Below are 26,449 nucleotides of genomic sequence, written 5' to 3' on the forward strand. Positions count from 1 at the left end.
TTAGGTGGTGTGCCCATTTGGGTCGGTTAAGAACAAGGAAGGTAGTAAATATATGTTGGGGAGAGTAGACAGTAGAATCTCTGAGGTTGTTTTTAGGGTATCCTCAGGATCTCAAGAAGGAACAAAGGTGAAAGGCTTTAAATCTAAAGGTAGCTGAAATTGAAGGCATATTCTGGGATGATGCATCCATTTCTTATGTTTTTAGAAGTCAGATATGTAAAGGGCCTTATTTCTTTGCCAGGTGAGAATATGTGAGTCAGGGAGGCAATATAGGGAGCTTGCTACTGTCTGAGAAGGGGAGGAATAAGGGGCGATCTCATGACTATGTCTGATCTGATCTCAGAACTGTAGAATATCAAGTATTATAGGGTGATTAATCCCAAGATCCTTCCTGTAGTGTGCGGGTATCCACGGTAGATCGATCAGTTTAAGGCCTGTTGATAAAAATGAGCTCTCAACTTCGTGCCAGCACTAAGTTTTATCTGAGATATTCCATCTCATCATATTAGTCAACCTGCGTTATAATAGAGGATAATATTTGGTAAAGCTAGGCCTCCTTTTGCAACAGTTTTTTGTATGGTCTGTCTAGAGGTTCTGGGTTTCTTACCCCGCATTATATAAGAAGTGATGATACCCTGTAATTTATTAAGGATTAGTCTAGGTAAGTTAAGTGGGATACAAGTAAACGGATAGGTCAATTTGGGAAGAAAGGACATTTTGATGGCTGCTATCCTCCCTGTCCAGGATATTTCCCTATACTCCCATGACTCCAGGAGCTTTCTAAACTCAGGGAGTCTGTCTGAAAAATAGACCATTGTGTAGACCATTGGAATTTATGTTTGCTGTAATTGAGATTGTTCAGAAAAGGTTGACATGTAGGGCTTCAGTTTTAGTGAGGTTTAGTTTATAATAACTCAGAGTGCCAAAGTGTGTGAGCAGTTTGAAGACTGCAGGAAGCAAGGTGGTTGGAGAGGTCAAAAGGAGAGTGATGTCATCTGCATAAAGCGTGATTTTATGTTGGGAGTCTTTTATCTGGTATCCAGAGATTTTAGGATTTAGCCTGATCGCCTGCATGATAGGCTCTATTGCAAGCGCGAATAGAAGTGGCAATAAGGGACAACCCTGCCTGGTTCCATTAGTAATTTTCAAGACACTGGACTGAAAACCTACTCCTCTTATTTTCGCAGAGGGACAAAAGTATAGGGCTTGAACAGCTGATATAAACTCATTTGGAAGAATGAATGCTCTCATGGTCTCCCATAAGTACTCCCACCTTACTTTTTCAAAGGCTTTCTCAGCGTCTAGAGACAGAACAAGTAGGGGCACTCCTTCTTTTGAGGCCTTAGTAAAAACATTGAGTTCTGCAGCCCATAATGTTCTCCATTCCTCACGTCAAGGGAGACGTCCTGTAGAGTACTACATCACTGAGTTTCGTGAACTAGCACCAGACACTGCTCTTAATGATATAGCTCTCATTGACCAGTTCTGTATTGGGCTCAACGACTATTTGGAAGACGAGCTAGCACGTATAGAGATTCCTACTACTCTGGAGGAAATTATTATATTGGTGTCCCAATTGGATCAACGTTTTCATGAAATACAATACGAAAAACAAACCAGCATACCTACATTATCTCGACGTCCTGAGTCCATCGGAATTCCTGTGACTACCCCCTCAGTTGTCTCCTCGGATCAAGGCGAACCAATGCAAATTGGATTGGTGCGTGGGCCATTATATGCAGTCGAACGAGCAAGAAGACAAAATCTTAATCTATGTTTCTACTGTGCTAAACCTGGTCATGTCTTAAAAGATTGTCCATCAAGGCCTCAGTCTGGTATGTCTCTGTCTTATATGATCAGCCCTAAGCTTCCTTCTATTCCTAACACCGCTCATCTCCCTATTCCTATTACCCTCCTGTATTCTGACGCAAGCAGTTGTTTTCTGGATTCAACACTTGCCGTTCAATTGCAAGTACCAACCCACTAAAAAGAGTTCCCTTCTTTACTTCACATGGTTGATGGTAGTACCCTCAAAACAGGTCCTGTTATCCCTTCTAACATCAATTCAAATAGGGAATCAACATCAAGAGGAGATCATCTGGGATATTGTACCTTCCCCACTGTTTCCTGTGATCCTGGGCATAACCCAACTGTGGATTGGAAAACTGGCAAAGTATCCTTTTCCTCTACCTTTTGTATTGGTACCTGTCTGCAAATGTCTCATTCCTCAGTCCTTTTACTTACTTCAGAATCATCAAGTCTTCCCTCAAAATATAAAGATTTATCTTATGTATTGGAGAAGAAAGAGCTGACAAATTACCCCCACACAGACCCTACAATTCCCCATTGAATTATTGTATGGAGCTTCTCTTCTCATTGGATGTATATTTTCTCTGTCTGAACCTGAGTCAAAGTATCTAAAAGAATCCATTGAAGAAAATATTGCCAAAAGTTTTATAAGACCCTCCACCTCGCCAGTGGGTGCCATTATGGTAAAAAACAAATACCCTCTTCCTTTGATACCTGAACTGCTGGATAGAGTTAAAGATGCCAAGGTATTTACTAAAATAGATCTTAGGGGAGCCCATAATCTGGTAAGAGTGAAAGACGGGCATGAGTGGAAAATGGTCTTCCGTTCACGCTTTGGTCATTTTGAATACACCATTATGCCCTCCGGGTTGTGTAATGCTCTGACCACCTTCCAACATCTCATTAACAATGTATTTTGAGATCTATTAGACAACTTTCTTGTTACTTACCTTGACAACATCCTCATCTTTTCTACATCCCTAGCTGAGCATAAACAACATGTTAAGATGGTATTGACGTTATTACCACAACATCAATTGTACGGAAAACTAGAAAAATAATTTTTTAAGTTAATTCAGTTGAATTCCTTGGGTATGTGTTGTCTCCTGGTCACATTAAGATGGACCGTAAGAAAATACAAGCCATTATCGATTGGCCCATTCCCAAACATAAACGAATGGTTCAACAGTTTATAGGATTCGCAAAATTCTATAGAAGATTCATTAAAAACTTTTCTGACATATGTGCCCCCATAACAAGGCTGACAAAAAAAAAATCTACCACCTTTCAATAGACCTTAGAAGCACAGAAAGCCTTTGCTACTCTCAAAGTCTCTTCACTCAGGCACCGATTCTAATACAACCGGACACCCAACATCCTTTTTTTCTGGAAACTGATGCTTCCAAGCTCGCCTTAGGAGCAGTCCTATCACATAAGAGAGGTGAGAAACATCTCCTTCATTCTGTGGCTTTTTATTCTTGTAAGCTATCAGTTGTCGAATGGAATTATGATGTAGGAGAAAGAGAATTGCTATTGATTAAAACCGCTCTGGAAGAATGGAGAAACTAGCTGGAACGGGCAGAATATCCCATTACGGTCTACACAGATCTTCGCAATCTTGAGTATCTCCGCTCTGCAAAACGACTGCGACCAAGTCAGACTCGATGGGCACTTTTCTTCTCCCGCTTTAACATCCAAATTACATATCGACCTGGTTCCAGGAATGGCAAGGCTGATGCATTATGCCGTATGCATTTAACGGAGGATTCAAATGCTAAAAACAAGGCCAAGCCATTCTTACAGCCATCTTATTTCCTGGCTACTAATAGTACTCTCATAAACACAATTCGCAAATCTAGTACTAAGGTACCAGCAGAAGCCACACATCTCCTAGTGGTTCAAGGTCTTTGTTATCATCAGCATCATATATATGTTCCTGCTAGTCACGTCTGAAGGTACTTCAGTTGCTTCATGACAATCCTATGGCTGGACATTGTGCAGTACACAACACTACTGAATTGATACAATGCCACTTTTGGTGGCCATTCTTGCCTAAAGATGTATGTTCCTTTGTACAATCCTGTTCGGTATGTGCACATTGTAGACACTCTGTCAGGCTCAGTTGGACTTTTGTTAATTCTTTTCTGTGGGAAGAATAAAAGATGATAAGGACCTCAACTGCAGAGTATGAATGTGGGTAGATGAATCTAGGTTACTGCACAAAGTTTAGTGAGGACAAGTAAACAAGCTGTAACCACAGATTCAACTAACTATTTATATAAGGGGTAGCTGATCTGTTGCTGGCACATTAGAGCAGTTGGCTCTACCCAGAACAGATCAGCTGTTCCTATGCAGCAGATGCGTTTAGTGTAAGGAAATAGTATCTGTGAAAATGTGACAGTTTAAGCCAACAAACCTATGCAAGCAAATTGAAGGAGCAAGGAAACAAATCTGTCAGTTGATAATGCGACAGATATTTATACAGCAAGCACAATGAGGTTCAGAGCGACAGAGGGGAATTGGTGCAGTAACGTTTAAAAGTCTTTAGCAAGGAGCAGGCTGATTCGTAAGTACTTACAGGCGTGACTTGCAGTCAAAGAATCTATCCGTGCCTTCCGATATCCCTGTGATACTAGCCAAGAGGTAAGTGGAGAAGGGAGGTCAGAGCTGGTAGGATACGTCTGTGAGCTTGGTCCGGTATGTGAACAGCGTGTCCGTCGGCGGGTGACGTCACCGCAGCTGAGTTGCACTCAGCAAAAGGTGCTGTGTACAAGCGGCGTGCTTCAGAGGAAGGTGTGTCATGCAAACACACTAGAGCTGATCTGAATTGCAAACAAAATAACCAAGCGATATACCGGAAGAGGTGTTGAACTTTTATGTGGGTATGGAATTGGGAGGAGTACTATAATAGTGCAAAGGTTAGGCCAAAAAGGATAGCAAAGAGACTAAGGTTTTAGAAGGAAACATGACAGGACCCCCTCCCTAAGGATCAACGCCGGGGATCAGGACCCAGACGGTCCGGATTTCTATTGTGAAATCTGGCAACCAAACGGGGAGTGGAAAGATTGGAAGCCAGTTCCCAGGGTAACCCTTCCAATGGACCAGGTACTGCAAGTGTCCACGGAGTCGTCTAGAATCAAGAACATCCTGCACCTCATACTCCAATGAGCTATCGTGCCCAGCTGGGAGATGAGAATCCGAGACATCATGATGGCGAAGCTGTTTATAGGGCTTGAGTAGGGAGACATGGAAAGTGGGATGTATCCGTAAGGATGGTGGCAGGGTAAGGGTGACTGCGTTCGCGTTGATTATCTTCTCAATGGGGAATGGTCCGATGAAAGCAGTAAAGAATTTCTTTGAGGGCAACGACAGGCGTAAATTATGGATTGAAAGCCAAACATAATCCCCAATCCGGTAGGAGGGGGGGGGGGAGTCCGTCTATTGTCATAATTTTGTTTGTAGTGTTTTTTTTGCCTTAAGTAGATTCTGTGCAGTTAATGAAAAGGCATCTGAGATAGTGTTTATGAGATCGTTCACTACTGGGCAAGAGTTAGGCACATTTGAGTCCCACTGAAAAGTGGGGTGGTATCCATAGTTAATAAAGAAGGGAGTTGTTTTAGTGGAAGAATGAAAGGAGTTATTGAATGCAAATTCAGCATAGGGTAGGAGTTGAGACCAGTTATCCTGTCTAGCGGAGATGAAACACCTGAGATATTGTTCGATCCACTGGTTGGTCCTTTCGGTTTGGCCATTAGACTGAGGATGGAAGGATGTACTGAGTCGTCTAGTAATGCCCAGGGTGTTACAAAGCTGTTTCCAGAATTTGCTTGTAAACTGGGTGCCTCTGTCAGAGGTTATAGTGTTAGGCAATCCATGGAGTTTAAATATGTGATTAATCATCAAAGTTACCGTTTCCGATGTTGAGGGAAGTTTGTGGTAGGGAATGAAATGTGCCATCTTGCTAAATAAATCTACCACTACTAATATTGTTTTGTTTCTATTAGAGTTTGGTAAATCTACTATGAAATCAAGTGCAATGTCTGTCCAAGTACGTTCCGGAATCGGTAAAGGTAGAAGCTGTCCATAAGGAGGTATTTTACTAGTTTTTGTAATAGCGCAAGTTTTACATGTACGTACATACTCAGCAGTATCAGAAAGGAGGGTCGGCCACCAGAAGAATCTCTGTACCAATTCTTGAGTCTTTGTTATACCCAAATGACCTGCCAATTGGGAACCATGTAGAGTTCTTAGTACCATAGTTTTGACACTGTCAGGTACATAAACTTGTTTGTCATGATAGTATAGGCCGTCGGCATGTAACTTGAGGTCTAGTCTAGGTATTTGAGCGTCTGCGTTTTGTTCTGTTTTAAAATGTCTGGTTTGTTTGATAGAGAGTGCTAGAAACCTATCTTTTGGTATCAGGGACGTTTCCTTCGGTGTCGTGACAGGTTCATCCAATTGTCGAGATAAAGTATCTGCCTTCTTATTCCTATGAGCAGGGCGAAAGGTGATGAGGTAGTTAAATCTTGCTAGGAACAAATTCCAGCGAACTTGTCGAGAACTGAGAGTCCTATTGCTTTTCAGATATTCCAAGTTTTTATGGTCTGTATATATTAAGATCGGAATGCTGGTGCCTTCTAAGAGATGTCTCCATTGTTCCAGGGCACTTTTAATTGCTAATAATTCCTTATCTCCAATTGGATAGTTAATCTCAGCAGGATTGAGTACCCTTGAAAAGTAAGCTACAGGGTGTAGGGGGTCACTTGGAGCTAATCTTTGTGATAGGATGGCCCCCAGGGCATAGTTTGAAGCATCAACCTCCAATATGTATTGTAAGTCTGGGTTAGGGAAGCGGAGAGTAGGTGCAGTTGTGAAAGCATTTTTCAGGTAATCAAATATTTGTTGTGAATTTTCACTCCAAGAGAACCGTGTATCAGCTTTTGTCAGGGTTGTTAGGGGTCTTGTTAAATCAGCAAAATTCTTTATAAACTTCCGGTAGAAGTTTGCAAAACCCACAAACCTCTGGATGTCTTTTTTACTTTTAGGTACTGGCCAGTCCAGGATGGCTGAAATCTTAGCGTTATCCATTTGTATACCTTCCTGTGAAATGGAGTAACCAAGGAACTTAATGTCTTTGGCGTGGAAAACACATTTTTCTAATTTTACGTACAATGAGTTATCTCTAAGACGTTTTAAAACTATAGTGACATGTTTAATATGTTCCTGCAAAGTAGAGGAGTATATGAGGATATCATCTAAGTAAATGACCATGAAGAGGTCTAAAAGATCTTTAAATATGTCGTTGATGAAGTATTGAAAAGTGGCTGGAGCATTACAAAGGCCAAAAGGCATGACTGTGTACTCAAATAAACCATAGCGAGTGCGGAAAGCAGTAAGCCACTCATGTCCAGACTTTATACGTACTAAATTGTAAGCACCCCTGAGGTCTAATTTTGTGTAAATGGTGGCGTTACATAATCTATCAATGAGTTGTGGAATTAAGGGCAAGGGATAATGATTTTTAATGGTACGTTTATTCAATTCCCTGTAATCTATGATGGGACTCAGGGACTGATCTTTGTTTCTAACAAAAAAAATACCTGCCCCCGCTGGGGAAGTAGAAGGGTGAATAAACCCCTTTTGTAAATTCTCTTTTAGGTAGGCTTTAAGATGGTTCAATTCTGGTTCTGATAGAGGGAATATATGGCCATAAGGGATGTCCACGCCTGGTAGTAAGTCTATTGGAAAATCGTAAACCCTATGCAGTGGGAGATTCTCTGACTCTTTTTTATCAAAGACATCAGAGAAGGACGCATACTCTTTTGGGTACTGAATAGGATTAGTCAGAAAAAGTTGCTCCTGATGGAGGCAGGTGTCAGTGCAATATTGCAAATTAAAATGTACATCTGATTTTGACCACAGTATTGTTGGATCATGTTGTTTGAACCAAGCAATGCCCAGTATGATTGGATATAATGGTGAAGGTATAACATCAAAACTGATATACTCTGAATGTAGTGTTTGTGTTGTTACCCGTAGTGGGATTGTATGGTATATAATAGGTCCAGAAGAAATCTCTTTGCCATCAACAAAACGAAGAACACTAGGGACAGCCTTTTTCACAAGTGGTATTTTATTTATACGTGTATAGTGCTCATCTATATAATTGTGACTTGCTCCAGAATCAAGGATTGCTTGGGAGTTGAGCCAGTGGTGTTCCCACTGTAATAAGATAGGAAGAGAGCAGTGAGTAGCATGTATTTGTTTAGCAGATAAACAAAGCTCTGAGGATCTTGGCTTACCCTTCCTGCGTATTAGTTGAAGGCAGTCCTTAACAGAGTGATCCAAACCCCCACAGTACATACACAAGTCGTTAGCTTTTCTCCGGAGCTTCTCTTGCTGGGTAAGCGGGCCTCTTATGAAACCCATTTCCATGGGGACTGTAGTAGCTCTTGTAGGAGACTTCTGGGGTAGTGCAGGGTTTGTGTTGTGAGTGGTAAACTTAGGTGTCGTGTCTGAGTGTGCCCTTTCTGAACGTCTTTCCCTAATGCGCCTATCAAGGGTAATACAAATATCTATCAACTCCTCCAGTGTGTCAGGTAACGGTTGTCTAGCCAACTCATCTTTCAGGGGGTCTGAGAGGCCCAGACGGAACTGGTTGCGTAGTGACAAGTCGTTCCATTGAGTGTCTAAAGACCATTTTTTAAAGTCAGTGATATAGTCTTCGACGGGCCTTTTGTTTTGGCGTAAGGAGTGCATTGCTGTTTCAGCAGATAACTGCTTGAAAGGATCGTCGTAGAGCTGGCCCAATGCTTTAAAAAATTGATCCAGGGAATTAAGAATAGGATCATTTGTTTAAAAAAAAAGGTTTGCCCAAATACGTGGTTCACCACGTAAATAGGATATAGTAGTGAGAACTTTTAAATGTTTATTACAATAAGTTTTAGGTTTAAGTTGAAAATAAAGATAGCATGAGTTTTTAAATTCTCTAAACTCTGCTCTTTGGCCACTAAACGGCTGTGGTGGGTTAGCTTGGGGTTCATGTGAACTAATACTTGATTTCAGTGCATCAATTTTGTCATTGATGTACTGCTTAAGGTTAGTGTTTTCTATTTGTAGAGCACTTAACCCTTTAACTAAGTTGTCTACTGTCTGGGTTAGTGCCTCTACGTGTGAGTATAGAGCTGCTGGGTCCATCTTAATAGGGCTTGGTTATTACTGTCCGGCTCAGTTGGACTTTTGTTAATTCTTTTCTGTGGGAAGAATAAAAGATGATAAGGACCTCAACTGCAGAGTATGAATGTGGGTAGATGAATCTAGGTAACTGCGCAAAGTTTAGTGAGGACATGTAAACAAGCTGTAACCACAGATTCAACTAGCTATTTATATAAGGGGTAGCTGATCTGTTGCTGGCACATTAGAGCAGTTGGCTCTACCCAGAACAGATCAGCTGTTCCTATGCAGCAGATGCGTTTAGTGTAAGGAAATAGTATCTGTGAAAATGTGACAGTTTAAGCCAACAAACCTATGCAAGCAAATTGAAAGAGCAAGGAAACAAATATGTGTCAGTTGATAATGCGACAGATATTTATACAGCAAGCACAATGAGGTTCAGAGCGACAGAGGGGAATTGGTGCAGTAACGTTTAAAAGTCTTTAGCAAGGAGCGGGCTGATTCGTAAGTACTTACAGGCGTGACTTGCAGTCAAAGAATCTATCCGTGCCTTCCGATATCCCTGTGACACTAGCCAAGAGGTTAGTGGAGAAGGGAGGTCAGAGCTGGTAGGATACGTCTGTGAGCTTGGTCCGGTATGTGAACAGCGTGTCCGTCGGCGGGTGACATCACCACAGCTGAGTTGCGCTCAGCAAAAGGTGCTGTGTACAAGCGGCGTGCTTCAGAGAAAGGTGTGTCATGCAAACACACTAGAGCTGATCTGAGTTGCAAACAAAATAACCAAGCGATATACCGGAAGAGGTGTTGAACTTTTATGTGGGTATGGAATTGGGAGGAGTACTATAATAGGTGCAAAGGTTAGGCCAAAAAGGATAGCAAGGAGACTAAGGTTTTAGAAGGAAACATGACACACTCCAACCAGAAACCTGCTGGATTGCTACAACCATTACCCATCTCAACACAACCATGGAGAGATATATCCATATATTTAATTGTGGACTTGTCTCCTTCCAAGGGTTATACCACAATCATGGTAGTGGTTGATAGATGCACCAAAATGGCACACTTTATTCCTGTATCCAATGTTCCTACCGCACAACAAACCTCAGATTTATTTTTGCAATATGTGTTTCATCTCCATAGAGTACCTTGTACCATAGTTTCTGATCGCAGTACTCAGTTTACCTCAAAATTCTGGACTCACTTTTGTCATGGCTTACACATTTCTCATGGTCTTTCTTCCACTTACCACCCTCAATCCAATGGCCAGACAGAGAGAACCAATCAAAAACTCGAACAGTGCTTGAGATGTTTTTCTTCTTATCTACAAGATAATTGGTTTGATCTTCTTCCCTTGGCAGAGTTTGCGTACAACAACCATCAAAGTTCATCCAGTAAGCTTTCACCCTTCTTTGCTAATTACGGATATTATCCTAACACTCTGCCCGATCTACCTTCTGTCATTCCTGTACCTGAAGTTTCCCACCATTTACGTCATCTCCGTGCACACTTACGAAAACTAGTTCAACAACTAATCAGTAATCAAGCTCAACAAAAACATCAAGCAGACAAAAGACTAAAACCTAGAACAAAAATGTGGGAATACAAGGGAGATTCCCACCAAGAATGCGAGATTAGCACTTACTGTCCTAACTCCAAGGAGGCGGAACAAATTAGCACATTAAAACATAACTTTTAATAAGTAATGAGTTATGTTTTAATGTGCTAATTTGTTCCGCCTCCTTGGAGTTAGGACAGTGAGTGCTAATCTCGCATTCTTGGTGGGAATCTCCCTTGTATTCCCACATTTTTGTTCTAGTTAATTTTGTGCAAAGCACCCCTCCCTTTGGATTGCAACACACCATTTAGATTACTATTTATAACTTTCTACAGGTAACAACTAGGGAGCTTGTCCATATGTAGTGCCATTGCTCTACTCAAGTGTTAATATTCTAGACATCTTGTTCTCCAGAATTCCAGAGCAATAGAGCATGCAAACTCTCTAATTCTATTGCGACCATGGAGTTTCCATGGGACAAAGACAGACGAACTAGGCAGCAAAAAAGAGCAGCTGACCTAGAGGAAATTTTTGAAGAAGGTAACAGCACAAATCCCAATACTACTCACATTTCATTAGATGGAGCTCTTAGAGATTTACATAAGACCAAGTTTAGACAAGACAAGGTATGGTGGAACCGCCATTTTTATTAAAAGTATATTGAGAAGAAATTAATACCAAGAGGCCTGAGAATTCAGCTATTCCCGGCATATGAGTTCAAAAATCCTTTACTAAGTACTGAATGGGAAGAGGCACTCTCTGAGTGCTCTACCAAATTAATGAAAATACTAATGAAGAACGATCAGTCTCAATATGATTTATTAGAAACCAAGATTCAAGAATATAATGAAACATTGAAACAGTTCCAAAGCAATCCAGAATTTGAAAAATCATATAAAACATACCAAAAGGAATTAGATAAATATGAGTTAGAACTAAAAAGTACTAAGCAAGGAAAACTCAACAGAGACATCAATGATTTTACCAACAATAGGGTATACAAATGGCGCAAGAGATCTTTGTACAAACAACCTAACACCAATCCAAAAGTCACAATTGTGAAAAGTGACGTATCTGACACAGATGGAGAAGAAGGTACCTTGGGCAGTACAGCTATTACCCCCAATACAACATCAACGATAGCCCCCCCCCCCCCCGCTCCTCAAGTCGTAACAAGAGGAAATATTTTTTAGAATCAGGAGGGGAGGAAGAAAAACCAGAAGAGGGAGGAGGAAAAAACAAAAGGCCTGCCAGAGGGAGAACGTTTCAGCAATCGAACCATCAGAGGAACGGGAACCAATACAAAAGGACACCCAGCCCGTTCTCTCAGATACGTCTGAATCACTAAGAGTGATCAATCTATCTGACATACAACTCTCAGATAACCATATAGCGATACTATCCAAGGGTCTATCTTTCTGTCCATCTCAAATGATAGACAAATTTGAAGTCATTAAAGACATTCAATTATATATACGTAAATTATTTTAAAAAAGTTTTTCACTAACAAAGAACCAGAATGGGGTTGGAACCCAGAAGAATTACAGACCATTCAAGATCTCCAAAATCTACTAGATGAGAATGATCCCAGTCAAAATAAAAAATGGAGAAGCAAAATCCATAATAAATCAACATTTGTACCACAAAACATAAATGCTCCACAACTAGATATATTCAACGAAATGATCTGTAATGAAATTACGAAACTCAACGCACTGCCTAGAGCAAACAATTTGACTTTTAAAGAGAGATTAGCATTGCAAGAAATGCAAGAATGGGATGAAGTAGTCATCAGAAATTCAGATAAGGGTGGCAATATAGTTATCTGGCCCCTTTCATTATACTTAAAAGAAGTATATAAACAACTGAAAGACAAAAACTGCTATGTCAAATTGTTTAACAATCCTATGCCCAACATTCACTCAAAATATAACAAATTGATCACGGAGGCTGCACATGAGGGGATAATTAATGAAAAGGAGACAAAATACTTAAATGTATCAAAACCTAAGGTTGCTAGCTTTTATTTAATACCCAAGATACATAAAAATCAAGATACTCCACCAGGCAGACCGATAGTCTCGGGTATCGGTTGCCTCACCGAAAAAGCAAGAGAATACATAGATTTTCGATTAAGAGAGTATGTCCTTGAACTCCCCTCATATGTACAGGACACCATGCAGGTACTCCAAAGATTGAATAATATTACTCTCGATGCATCAACTTGGTTAGTGACAACAGATGTTGAGTTGCTGTATACATTGATTCAACACAAAGATGGGCTCCAAGCAGTTCGTTATTTTCTGGAACAGAAATCGGAAGAGGGCAAACCACATGACAACTTCATCCTGCAATTACTTGAGTTTGTTCTAACAAACAACACATTCATATTCGAAAATCAACATTACTTGCAAATACGAGGCACGGCCATGGGCACAGCATGTGCCCCGACGTACGCAAATCTCTTTTTAGGGTGGTGGGAAGCAGAAGAAGTGTTCATTGATACCAACAATATATATACAGATCTAATACCTATGTGGATAAGATACATAGACAATATCTTCTTTATTTGGGAAGGTACACATGAAGAACTTTTGACAATCCTGGAAATACTTAATAACAACAATTTGAATATTAAATTAACACACAAAGGAAGTTAGAGTGACATAAATTTTCTAGACCTAAATATTAAAAAAGATCAGGAGGGTAATATCCAAACCAATCTATATAGAAAACCCACGGCGACTAATAGTCTTCTATACAGTACCAGTGCCCACGCACCAGGCACTATTCGAGGTCTACCAACGGGTGAATTTCTTCGAGTACGCAGAAATTGCTCGGAAGAAAGTTCATTTGAGAACCAAGCCGAACAATTAACCACACGTTTAATAGAAAGAGGATACAGCAAAAGAAGTGTAAAAAGAGCCAAAACCAGAGCTCAGAGAACCAACAGGCAAGATCTCCTATACAAAAAAACTAAAGTAGGTGACAATAAACCGAGACTGATCCTCACGTATAATTCACAAACCCCGGAAGTGGTACAAGTAATATCTAAACATTGGGATATTCTTATGATGGATCCTACCCTAAAGAAATGTTTAGGAGACAAACGGCAATAAACTACAGATGGACAAAAAACTTGAAAGATCTCTTATCCAGCAGTCACTTTCAAGCTAGAAAAACTAAAACTTAATTTAATCCAGGATCAAACAAATGTGGACACTGTAGTACCTGTAAATACATAAAAAAGACATCCAGTATAACAGACCGATTTGGCAAAATCCATAAAATCCAAAAGTATATCAGTTGCCAAACAGAAGGTGTGGTCTATGTACTTAAATGTACTTGTGATAAGTACTATGTTGGAATGACAACAAGAAAATTGAGAACCAGACTGATGGAGCACCTAAGAAATATTAAAAATGCAGCACAAAATAAATTGGATGGAAAATCCATTACTAGTGTAGCTGCTCATTTTCTGGAATTCCATAACTCCAAAGAGGAAGATCTCACCTGTTGGGGTATTGAAAAAGTGAGTATGGGTATTAGAGGAGGAGACCTGGAAACTGCGTTACTAAGAACTGAAAGTAGATGGATATACCTACTCAACACAGTGTATCCATCAGGCCTCAATGATCAAAATAATTATTATGTATTTTTATAAACATCTTTTTCAGACCTACTATTCCATTATTGTATCCAGTTATTATAGTACTATTTTTCTCACTGGGTCCGTTATCCCAATGAAATAACCAAATGAGGAGAAAGCATCTAGAGAATAGGCAATCTAATTATAAGATCAAATAAGCACATACAGAGACAACCCTGTAGACTGCCTATTTCACAGATGTTATTCTGTTTAATATTCTACCATCTATCATCACTCCTTATCACATGTTTGCAATGCACATTATCTTATAAAAAATTGTTTTGTCATATTAATTTTGTTTCACAATAATCTAGTCACTTTATGGATGTCTACATCCTATCACGTTTTCTCACCATGGTTTATAAACCGTTCTGGTTTATTCACACACTTAGTTATTTTTTACACTACATTTTATTAAATAATGTATCCCTCCTTTTGTAAAAGGGTCTTCAGACTTTCAAATTCACACATGCACTGTACTCGTCATTTAATCATTATCACTAGATACACAAAACACACATAAAATTAATGTATAATATTAGAAGATATAATTTTAAGGATATACAGGAAACACAGAATATTCTCCAACATATTTCAATTCCATTAAATAAAATACATCAACACGTTGAATGAGTCACCCTACCAAATAGACATAATCTCATATATACATAAATATATCTATTCGAGTCTCCTTCGAGAGTGTCAAGTATAGGTTGGGCATAATCGAACTGAAGATTTACTGAATTCTAACAAGAGATAGGAAATATTACTACTCTCTTCATTTCTACAATAAAATAAATGGAACAATTTAAAAAGAGTAACAATAATAACATATGTCTGCTATTTACATTTTAAAGAATGGCAGTATGATCAAAGTATATACAGGACACAATCTGGAGGACTACTGTCATATATCGAATAGTTTTAAGTTAGAAGGAAGCACTTCAAATAAGAAATAATACAAATGGCTATTCACCTAAATAAATATATAACAAACTATTATTAACATCACTGATGTACACACCAATAGACATTTTACGATCACTATTATAACACTCTGATACTGCCACTGAATGGTATCATTACACAGAATATCAGAAGGTGGTCGGCACCTCACTGGCTAGCGATCACACACAATAATAACCAGTATCTGTGCACAACGCTACTACCTCTGTGAGCTAACTACTTAACTACCGTTGTAGCTATTTGGCAACATAGTTTCCCTTGTATGACATATTGTTACAAACGCAAGCTCACAGTTAGGTGTGTGGTATTATTGATATATTAATCGCTGCTTTAGCTAATGTGGAGTAATCTCTGTTTATATATAGGGCTGGATAAATCACAGTAGTATTGGTTGTTCACAAGCAGACTATTATTTGGGGGAATTTGAACCCAATATTAATACGATACGTTCTATCTTTTCTAACTAATGCTCACAACCTAGAAAATTGATCTATCAGAAAACCTTATAAGCTCCTAAATACTATCAAAGTGGATTATAACAAACCCTAACTGATATTTAACCCGAAGCCGATATAAGTGAAATACATAATTGTGATACACTCGCTGCTACAAGATTATATAGACCATTGTTACTGGGGATACTAGTATACCTATAACAAGAACTGAGATATATACAACACCAGCAATTGTATATACCAGACAATCTACCCTATATTATACCTATAGGTTTGATCTCTAGGATTCATACTTAACTATTTACCTTTATTTACATCAATATATCTAATAAACTTTTAATTATACATCACTTGATGTTTGATCAAATATTCAGGTATTAGTACAAGTAATGCCATTCGTGACATAAGAATTATGGATAGTGATGTCGCGAACATAAAATTTCGTGAACGGGCGAACCGGGCGAACCGCCATTGTCTTCAATAGGCAGGCGAATTTTAAAACCCACAGGGACTCTTTCTGGCCACAATAGTGATGGAAACATTGAAGGGGACTAACACCTGGACTGTGGCATGCCGGAGGGGGATCCATGGCAAAACTCCCACGGAAAATTACATAGTTGATGCAGAATCTGGTTTTAATCCATAAAGGGCATAAATCACCTAACATTCCTAAATTGTTTGGAATAACGTGCTTCAAAACATCAGGTATGATGTTGTATCGATCAGGTAGTGTAAGGGTTACGCCCGCTTCAGAGTGACAGACCAAACTCCCCGTTTAACGCACCGCAAACAATCGCAAACAGTCCATTTGCACAACCGCAAACTCCCCATTTGCACAAGGTTGGATACCAAGCTAGCCATGTCCCGTTCCTTGTCCTCACTGATGTCATTGAAGGTCTCTTCCTCCACCCAGCCATGTACAACACCAAGGGTCCCCGAAAGGTGACAACAAGCCCCCTGGGATGCCTGCTGTGTTTGGTCTTCCACCTCCTCAAAGCCACCTTCCTCCTCTGACTCCTCTTCTTCAGACTCCTCTCTCTGCATTGCCTCTCTCTGCGTTATTATAAGGTGTGTTAAGTAGTACTATTCCTATCATTTTAATCCCTGTTACGTCCCCTATCAGGGGACGTGTATATGGCATGGATTTTAGGAACTGGGAGATGGAAAAAGATGATTGGTCGGTCCTCCTACTTCAAATTTGGGGCACTGCGCGTGCAATCTACTGTGCCACCAGATATGAGTGGTGTGTTAAGTAGTACTATTCTTATCAGTTTAATCCCTGTTACGTCCCCTATCAGGGGAAGTGTATATGGCATGGATTTTAGGAACCGGGAGATGGAAAAAGATGCTTGGTCGGTCCTCCTACTTCAAATTTGGGGCACTGCGTGTGCAATCTACTGTGCCACCAGATATGAGTGGTGTGTTAAGTAGTACTATTCTTATCAGTTTAATCCCTGTTACGTCCCCTATCAGGGGATGTGTATATGGCATGGATTTTAGGAACCGGGAGATGGAAAAAGATGCTTGGTCGGTCCTCCTACTTCAAATTTGGGGCACTGCGCGTGCAATCTACTGTGCCACCAGATATGAGTGGTGTGTTAAGTAGTACTATTCTTATCAGTTTAATCCCTGTTATGTCCCCTATCAGGGGACATGTATATGGCATGGATTTTAGGAACCGGGAGATGGAAAAAGATGCTTGGTCGGTCCTCCTACTTCAAATTTGGGGCACTGAGCGTGCAATCTACTGTGCCACCAGATATGAGTGGTGTGTTAAGTAGTACTATTCTTATCAGTTTAATCCCTGTTACGTCCCCTATCAGGGGACATGTATATGGCATGGATTTTAGGATCCGGGAGATGGAAAAAGATGCTTGGTCGGTCCTCCTACTTCAAATTTGGGGCACTGCGCCTGCAAGCTACTGTGCCACCAGATATGAGTGGTGTGTTAAGTAGTACTATTCTTATCAGTTTAATCCCTGTTACATCCCCTATCAGGGGACGTGTATATGGCATGGGTTTTAGGAACCGGGAGATGGAAAAAGATGCTTGGTCGGTCCTTCTACTTCAAATTTGGGGCACTGCGGGTGCAATTTACTGTGCCACCAGATATGAGTGGTGTGTTAAGTAGTGATGTCGCGAACTGAAAATTTTCCGTTCGCGAACGGCGGACTCGAACTTCCGCAACTGTTCGCGAACGGGCGAACCGCCATTGACTTCAATAGGCAGGCGAATTTTAAAACCCACAGGGACTCTTTCTGGCCACAATAGTGATGGAAAAGTTGTTTCAAGGGGACTAACACCTGGACTGTGGCATGCCGGAGAGGGATCCATGGCAAAACTCCCAGGGAAAATTACATAGTTGATGCAGAGTCTGGTTTTAATCCATAAAGGGCATAAATCACCTAACATTCCTAAATTGTTTGGAATAACGTGCTTTAAAACATCAGGTATGATGTTGTATCGATCAGGTAGTGTAAGAGTTACGCCCGCTTCACAGTGACACAGTCACACAGTCAAAAAAGTTTTTTTTTACAAAATTTACACTACTGTTACAACAGATATGAGTGGTGGCACTAGTTGGCAAGTGGGCCTGGCACACACGCTGGCAGGCAGGCAACTGCTATTAGATTACACTAGCAGACTGATGTTTCACAGTCAAAAAAGTTTTTTTTTTTAAATTTACACTACTGTTACAACATATATGAGTGGTGGCACTAGTTGGCAAGTGGGCGTGGCACACACGCTGGCAGGCAGGCAACTGCAATTAGATTACACTAGCAGACTGATGTTTCACAGTCAAATTTTTTTTTTTTTTTAAATTTACACTACTGTTACAACAGATATGAGTGGTGGCACTTAGCAAGTGGGCCTGGCACATACACTGGCAGGCAGGCAACTGCAATTAGATTACACTAGCAGACTGATAATTCACAGTCAAAAAAGTTTTATTTTTTAAAAATTTACACTACTATTACAACAGATATGAGTGGTGGCACTAGTTGGCAAGTGGGCCTGGCACACACGCTGGCAGGCAGGCAACTGCTATTAGATTACACTAGCAGACTGATGTTTCCCAGTCAAAAAAGTTTTTTTTTTTAAATTTACACTACTGTTACACCAGATATGAGTGGTGGCACTAGTTGGCAAGTGGGCCTGGCACACACGCTGGCAGGCAGGCAACTGCAATTAGATTACACTAGCAGACTGATGTTACACGGTCAAAAAAGTTTTTTTTTTTAAATTTACACTACTGTTACAACAGATATGAGTGGTGGCACTAGTTGTCAAGTGGGCCTGGCACACACGCCGGCAGGCAGGCAGGCAACTGCAATTAGATTACACTAGCAGACTGATGTTTCACAGTCAAAAAAGTTTTTTTTTTTTTTAAATTTACACTACTGTTACAACAGATATGAGTGGTGGCACTGCAGGCAGGCAACTGCAATTAGATTACACTAGCAGACTGATGTTTCACAGTCAAAATTACACAGGAAAAAAAAAAAAAAGACATGTTCTAGCCCTAAAAAGGGCTTTTTGGGGTGCTGTCCTTACAGCAGAGATCAGATGAGTCCTTCAGGACTGTAGTGGACACTGAATACACTAGCCTAGCTATCAATTTCCCTATAAAATCAGCAGCAGCTACACTATCCCTCCTCTCACTAAGAATGCAGGATCAGAATGAATCTAAAATGGCTGCTGTCCAGGAGCTGGGAGGGTCTGGAAAGGAATGTCTGCTGCTGATTGGCTGAAATGTGTCTGCAGACTGGGAAATACAGGGTAAAAGTTTACTCAATGATGACGAATAGGGGGCGGATCGAACATGGCATATGTTTGCCCGCCGCGGCAAACGCGAACAAGCTATGTTCGCCGGGAACTATTCGCCGGCGAACAATTCGCGACATCACTAGTGTTAAGTAGTACTATTCTTATCAGTTTAATCCCTGTTACGTCCCCTATCAGGGGACGTGTGTATGGCATGGATTTTAGGAACCGGGAGATGGAAAAAGATGCTTGGTCGGTCCTCCTACTTCAAATTTGGGGCACTGCGTGTGCAATCTAATGTGCCACCAGATAGGAGTGGTGAGTTAAGTAGTACTATTCCTATCAGTTTAATCCCTGTTATGTGCCTTTTTTATTGGTTTGGTTTTTGAAGCCACAGTGCTGCACCAGAGGCCAGAAAAATTAGGCATGTACACATGCCTAAAAAATTAGGTATTGTTGCAGCCGTTGCTGTAGCAGCGGCAAGAAAAATTGATGTTTGTTTCCCAGGCAGAAAGTGCCCTAAAACATTGCAGCATGAACCCTAGTTGGTGTCGGATAAGTCACGTAAGTCATACGGCATTCAGAGATAAAATACAGCAGCGTGTGGACCATTTTTAGCCCAAGGCAGCTCATCTCATCAGGCCTTTTTAGTCGAATGTATCGCCCAATGTCAGTCCCTTCGGGATCCATCCCTCATTCATCTTAATAAAGGAGAGGTAATCTAGACTTTTTTGACCTAGGCGACTTCTCTTCTCAGTGACAATACCTCCTGCTGCACTGAAGGTCCTTTCTGACAGGACACTTGAAGCGGGGCAGGCCAGAAGTTCTATCGCAAATTGGGATAGCTCAGGCCACAGGTCAAGCCTGCACACCCAGTAGCCAAGGGGTTCATCGCTCCTTAAAGTGTCGAGATCTGCAGTTAAGGCGAGGTAGTCTGCTACCTGTCGGTCAAGTCGTTCTCTGAGGGTGGACCCCGAATGGCTGTGGCGATGCATAGGACTTAAAAAGCTCCGCATGTCCTCCATCAACAACACGTCGTAAAGCATCCTGTCCTTGCCGGCGTGGTCGTGGGAGGAGGAGGATGACTTTCACCTCTTCCCCTGTTATATTCCCGTTGTGCTGTGACATCACCCTTATACGCTGTGTAAAGCATACTTTTTAATTTCTTTTGGAACTGCTGCATCCTTTCCGACTTGCGGTAATTTGGTAACATTTCAGGCACTTTATGCTTATACCGGGGTCTAGTAGCGTGGACACCCAGTACAAGTCGTTCTCCTTCAGCTTTTTTATACGAGGGTCCCTCAACAGGCACGACAGCATGAAAGACCCCATTTGCACAAGGTTGGATGCCGAGCTACTCATGTCCCGTTCCTCGTCCTCAGTGATCTCACTGAAGGTATCTTCTTCCCCCCAGCCACGTACAACACCACGGGTACCAGATAGGTGACAACGAGCACCCTGGGATGCCTGTTTTGGTTGGTCATCCTCCTCAAAGCCACATTCCTCCTCTGACTCCTCTTCCTCACAATCCTCTTCCAGCATTGCCGCAGGTCCAGCAAGCGATGCTGATAAGGCTGTTTCTGGTGGTGATGTTGACCACAACTCTTCCTCTTCCTCTTCACGCTCATCTACGGCCTGATCCAGCACTCTTCGCAGGGCACACTCCAGGAAGAAAACAAATGGTATGATGTTGCTGATGGTGCCTTCAGTCCGACTGACTAGGTTTGTCACCTCCTCAAAAGGACGCATGAGCCTACAGGCATTGCGCATGAGCGTCCAGTAATGTGGCAAAAAAATTCCCAGCTCCGCAGAGGCTGTCCTAGCACCCCGGTCATACAAATACTCATTAATGGCTTTTTCTTGTTGGATCAGGCGGTCGAACATTAGGAGTGTTGAATTCCAATCTGTCAGGCTGTCGCAAATCAAGCGCCTCACTGGCATGTTGTTTCGCTGCTGGATATCGGAAAAGTGCGCCATGGCCGTGTAGGAACGCCTGAAATGGCCACACACCTTCCTGGCCTGCTTCAGGACGTCCTGTAAGCCTGGATACTTATGCACAAAGCATTGTACGATCAGATTACACACATGCGCCATACACGGCACATGTGTCAACTTGCCTAAATTCAATGCCGCCACCAAATTTCTTCCGCTGTCAGAAACCACTTTGCCGATCTCCAGTTGGTGCGGAGTCAGCCACTGATCCACCTGTGCGTTCAGGGTGGACAGGAGTGCTGGTCCGGTGTGACTCTCTGCCGTATCCGGTATGTGGAATAGTACCTGGGGAGCTAGGGGGGTGCCGTTGATGTGGAGCAAGACGCAGCAGCAGAAGAGGACTCAGCCGAGGAGGTTATGGAAGAGGATGGAGTAGGAGGAGTAGAGGAGGTGGCAGCAGGCCTGCCTGCAAGTCGTGGTGGTGTCACCAACTCCTCTGCAGAGCCACGCATTCAATGCTTGGCAGCCGTCAGCAGGTTTACCCAATGCGCAGTGTAGGTGATATACCTGCCCTGACCATGCTTTGCAGACTAGGTATCAGTGGTCAGATGGACCTTGCCCCAACACTGTGTGCCAGACATGCCATTACTTCCTTTTGCACAATCGAGTAGAGGTTGGGGATTGCCTTTTGTGCAAAGAAATTTCGGCCAGGTACCTTCCACTGCGGTGTCCCAATAGCTACAAATTTTTTGAACGCCTCAGACTCCACCAGCTTGTATGGTAAAAGCTGGCGGGCTAAGAGTTCAGACAAGCCAGCTGTCAGACGCCGGGCAAGGGGGTAACTTTGTGACATTGGCTTCTTACGCTCAAACATGTCCTTGACAGACACCTGACTGTGGGCTGATGAGCAGGAACTGCTCAAGGCGAGAGACGGAGTGGCGGATGGTTGAGAGGGGGCAAGGAGGACAGCAGTGGTTGACGTGGCTGAAGATGCTGGACCAGGAGGAGGATGGCGGCTTTGAGTTTGTGTGCTGCTTGTACTCATGTGTTGATCCCATAGGCGTTTGTGATGTGCGATCATGTGCCTTCTCAAAGCATTTGTACCTAGGTGGGTGTTGGACTTCCCACGACTCAGTTTCTTTTGGCACAGGTTGCAAATGGCATCGCTGTTTCAGAGGCAGACACACAAAAAAAAATGCCACACAGCTGAGCTCTGCGATGATGGCATTCTGGTGGTGGCAACAGCATGCGTTGATTGGCGTGCTGTCTGGCTGACCCCGGGTGCCAATGCATGCTGTCTGACTGTGCCACTAGCTCCTTGCGACGACCTCCCCCAGCTTCCAACTTGTCTCCTCCTCCTCCTCTCTGTTTCCCCATCTGAACTTTTCCCCTGTTCTTCTTCTCTTCTAGCGGGCACCCAGGTGACATCCACGGACGCATCCTCATCATCAACCGTTTCACTTGTATCTGACAACTCAACAAAGGATGCAGCAGCGGGTACAACATCATCATCATCACACCATACGTCCATGTCTGTAATACTGCCTGACTGAGACATATCACTGTTATCTACATCCTCTGTCAATGATGGTTGCGCATCACTCATTTCTTCAAACTGATGTGTAAATAACTCCTCTGACAGATCAAGTGAAGCGGCTGTGGTGCTAGTGTTGGTGGTGGCGGTAGGCAGGCGAGTGGTAACTTGAGAGGTGCCCGAAGCTAAGCTGGAGGAGGATGGTGCGTCAAGGTTCCGAGCGGAAGCTGTAGAAGATTGGGTGTCCTGTGTTAGCCTGTCAACTATGTCCTCAGAACTTTTCGAGTTCATGGTACGTGGCCTCTGAACACTGGGCATTATTCTAGGGCCAAAGGGAATCACAGCACCACGACCATGACGGCACCTGCGGGGTGGCCTGTCTCTGTCTGTAATTTTTTTTTAAATGTACACTTACACTACTATTAAAAAAGATATGAGTGGTGGCACTGGGCAAGTGGGCACAGTATATGCTGTGAGCCTGACACAAAAAAGCAGACTGATGTTTCACAGTCCAAAAAGTTTTTTGTTTTTTTTAAATGTACACTTACACTACTATTAAACAAGATATGAGTGGTGCCACTGGGCAAGTGAGCAGACTGATGTTTCACAGTCCAAAAAGTTTTTTTTTATTTAAATGTACACTTACACTACTATTAAACAAGATATGAGTGGTGCCACTGGGCAAGTGGGCACAGTATACGCTGTGAGCCTGACACAAAAAAGCAGACTGATGTTTCACAGTCCAAAAAGTTGGGTTTTTTTTAAATGTACACTTACACTACTATTAAACAAGATATGAGTGGTGGCACTGGGCAAGTGGGCACAGTATACGCTGTGAGCCTGACACAAAAAAGCAGACTGATGTTTCCCAGTCCAAAAAGTTTTTTTTTTTTTTAAATGTACACTTACACTACTATTAAACAAGATATGAGTGGTGCCACTGGGAAAGTGGGCACAGTATACGCTGTGAGCCTGACACAAAAAAGGAGACTGATGTTTCAGAGTCCAAAAAGTTTTTTTTTTTTTAAATGTGCACTTACACTACTATTAAACAGGATATGAGTGGTGCCACTGGGCAAGTGGGCACAGTATACGCTGTGAGCCTGACACAAAAAAGCAGACTGATGTTTCACAGTCCAAAAAGTTATTTTTTTTTAAATGTACACTTACACTACTATTAAACAAGATATGAGTGGTGGCACTGGGCAAGTGGGCACAGTATACGCTGTGAGCCTGACACAAAAAAGCAGACTGATGTTTCACAGTCCAAAAAGTTTTTTTTTTTTTTAAATGTACACTTACACTACTATTAAACAAGATATGAGTGGTGCCACTGGGCAAGTGGGCACAGTATGCGCTGTGAGCCTGACACAAAAAAGCAGACTGATGTTTCACAGTCCAAAAAGTTTTATTTTTTTTAAATGTACACTTACACTACTATTAAACAAGATATGAGTGGTGCCACTGGGCAAGTGGGCACAGTATGCGCTGTGAGCCTGACGCAAAAAAGCAGACTGATGTTTCACAGTCCAAAAAGTTTTATTTTTTTTAAATGTACACTTACACTACTATTAAACAAGATATGAGTGGTGGCACTGGGCAAGTGGGCACAGTATACGCTGTGAGCCTGACACAAAAAAGCAGACTGATGTTTCACAGTCCAAAAAGTTTTTTTTTTTTTTAAATGTACACTTACACTACTATTAAACAAGATATGAGTGGTGGCACTGGGCAAGTGGGCACAGTATATGCTGTGAGCCTGACACAAAAAAGCAGACTGATGTTTCACAGTCCAAAAAGTTTTTTTTTTTTAAATGTACACTTACACTACTATTAAACAAGATATGAGTGGTGCCACTGGGCAAGTGGGCACAGTATACGCTGTGAGCCTGACAGAAAAAAGCAGACTGATGTTTCACAGTCCAAAAAGTTTTTTTTTTAAATGTACACTTACACTACTAATAAACAACATATGAGTGGTGGCACTGGGCAAGTGGGCACAGTATACGCTGTGAGCCTGACACAAAAAAGCAGACTGATGTTTCACAGTCCAACAAGTTTTTCTTTTTAAATGTACACTTACACTACTATTAAACAAGATATGAGTGGTGCCACTGGGCAAGTGGGCACAGTATACGCTGCGAGCCTGACACAAAAAAGCAGACTGATGTTTCACAGTCCAAAAAGTTGTTTTTTTTTTAAATGTACACTTAAACTACTATTAAACAAGATATGAGTGGTGCCACTGGGCAAGTGGGCACAGTATACGCTGTGAGCCTGACACAAAAAAGCAGACTGATGTTTCACAGTCCAAAAAGTTTTTTTTTTTTTAAATGTACACTTACACAACTATTAAACAAGATATGAGTGGTGGCACTGGGCAAGTGGGCACAGTATACGCTTTGAGCCTGACACAAAAAGCAGACTGATGTTTCACAGTCCAAAAAGTTTTTTTTTTTTTAAATGTACACTTACACTACTATTAAACAAGATATGAGTGGTGGCACTGGGCAAGTGGGCACAGTATATGCTGTGAGCCTGACACAAAAAAGCAGACTGATGTTTCACAGTCCAAAAAGTTTTTTTTTTTTAAATGTACACTTACACTACTATTAAACAAGATATGAGTGGTGCCACTGGGCAAGTGGGCACAGTATACGCTGTGAGCCTGACAGAAAAAAGCAGACTGATGTTTCACAGTCCAAAAAGTTTTTTTTTAAATGTACACTTACACTACTAATAAACAACATATGAGTGGTGGCACTGGGCAAGTGGGCACAGTATACGCTGTGAGCCTGACACAAAAAAGCAGACTGATGTTTCACAGTCCAACAAGTTTTTCTTTTTAAATGTACACTTACACTACTATTAAACAAGATATGAGTGGTGCCACTGGGCAAGTGGGCACAGTATACGCTGCGAGCCTGACACAAAAAAGCAGACTGATGTTTCACAGTCCAAAAAGTTTTTTTTTTTTTAAATGTACACTTAAACTACTATTAAACAAGATATGAGTGGTGCCACTGGGCAAGTGGGCACAGTATACGCTGTGAGCCTGACACAAAAAAGCAGACTGATGTTTCACAGTCCAAAAAGTTTTTTTTTTTTTTAAATGTACACTTACACAACTATTAAACAAGATATGAGTGGTGGCACTGGGCAAGTGGGCACAGTATACGCTTTGAGCCTGACACAAAAAGCAGACTGATGTTTCACAGTCCAAAAAGTTTTTTTTTTTTTTAAATGTACACTTACACTACTATTAAACAAGATATGAGTGGTGCCACTGGGCAAGTGGGCACAGTATGCGCTGTGAGCCTGACGCAAAAAAGCAGACTGATGTTTCACAGTCCAAAAAGTTTTATTTTTTTTAAATGTACACTTACACTACTATTAAACAAGATATGAGTGGTGGCACTGGGCAAGTGGGCACAGTATACGCTGTGAGCCTGACACAAAAAAGCAGACTGATGTTTCACAGTCCAAAAAGTTTTTGGTTTTTTTAAATGTACACTTACACTACTATTAAACAAGATATGAGTGGTGGCACTGGGCAAGTGGGCACAGTATATGCTGTGAGCCTGACACAAAAAAGCAGACTGATGTTT

This window comes from Bombina bombina, chromosome 3 (genome assembly GCF_027579735.1).
Source record: "Bombina bombina isolate aBomBom1 chromosome 3, aBomBom1.pri, whole genome shotgun sequence".
NCBI classification, from domain to species: Eukaryota; Metazoa; Chordata; class Amphibia; order Anura; family Bombinatoridae; genus Bombina; species Bombina bombina.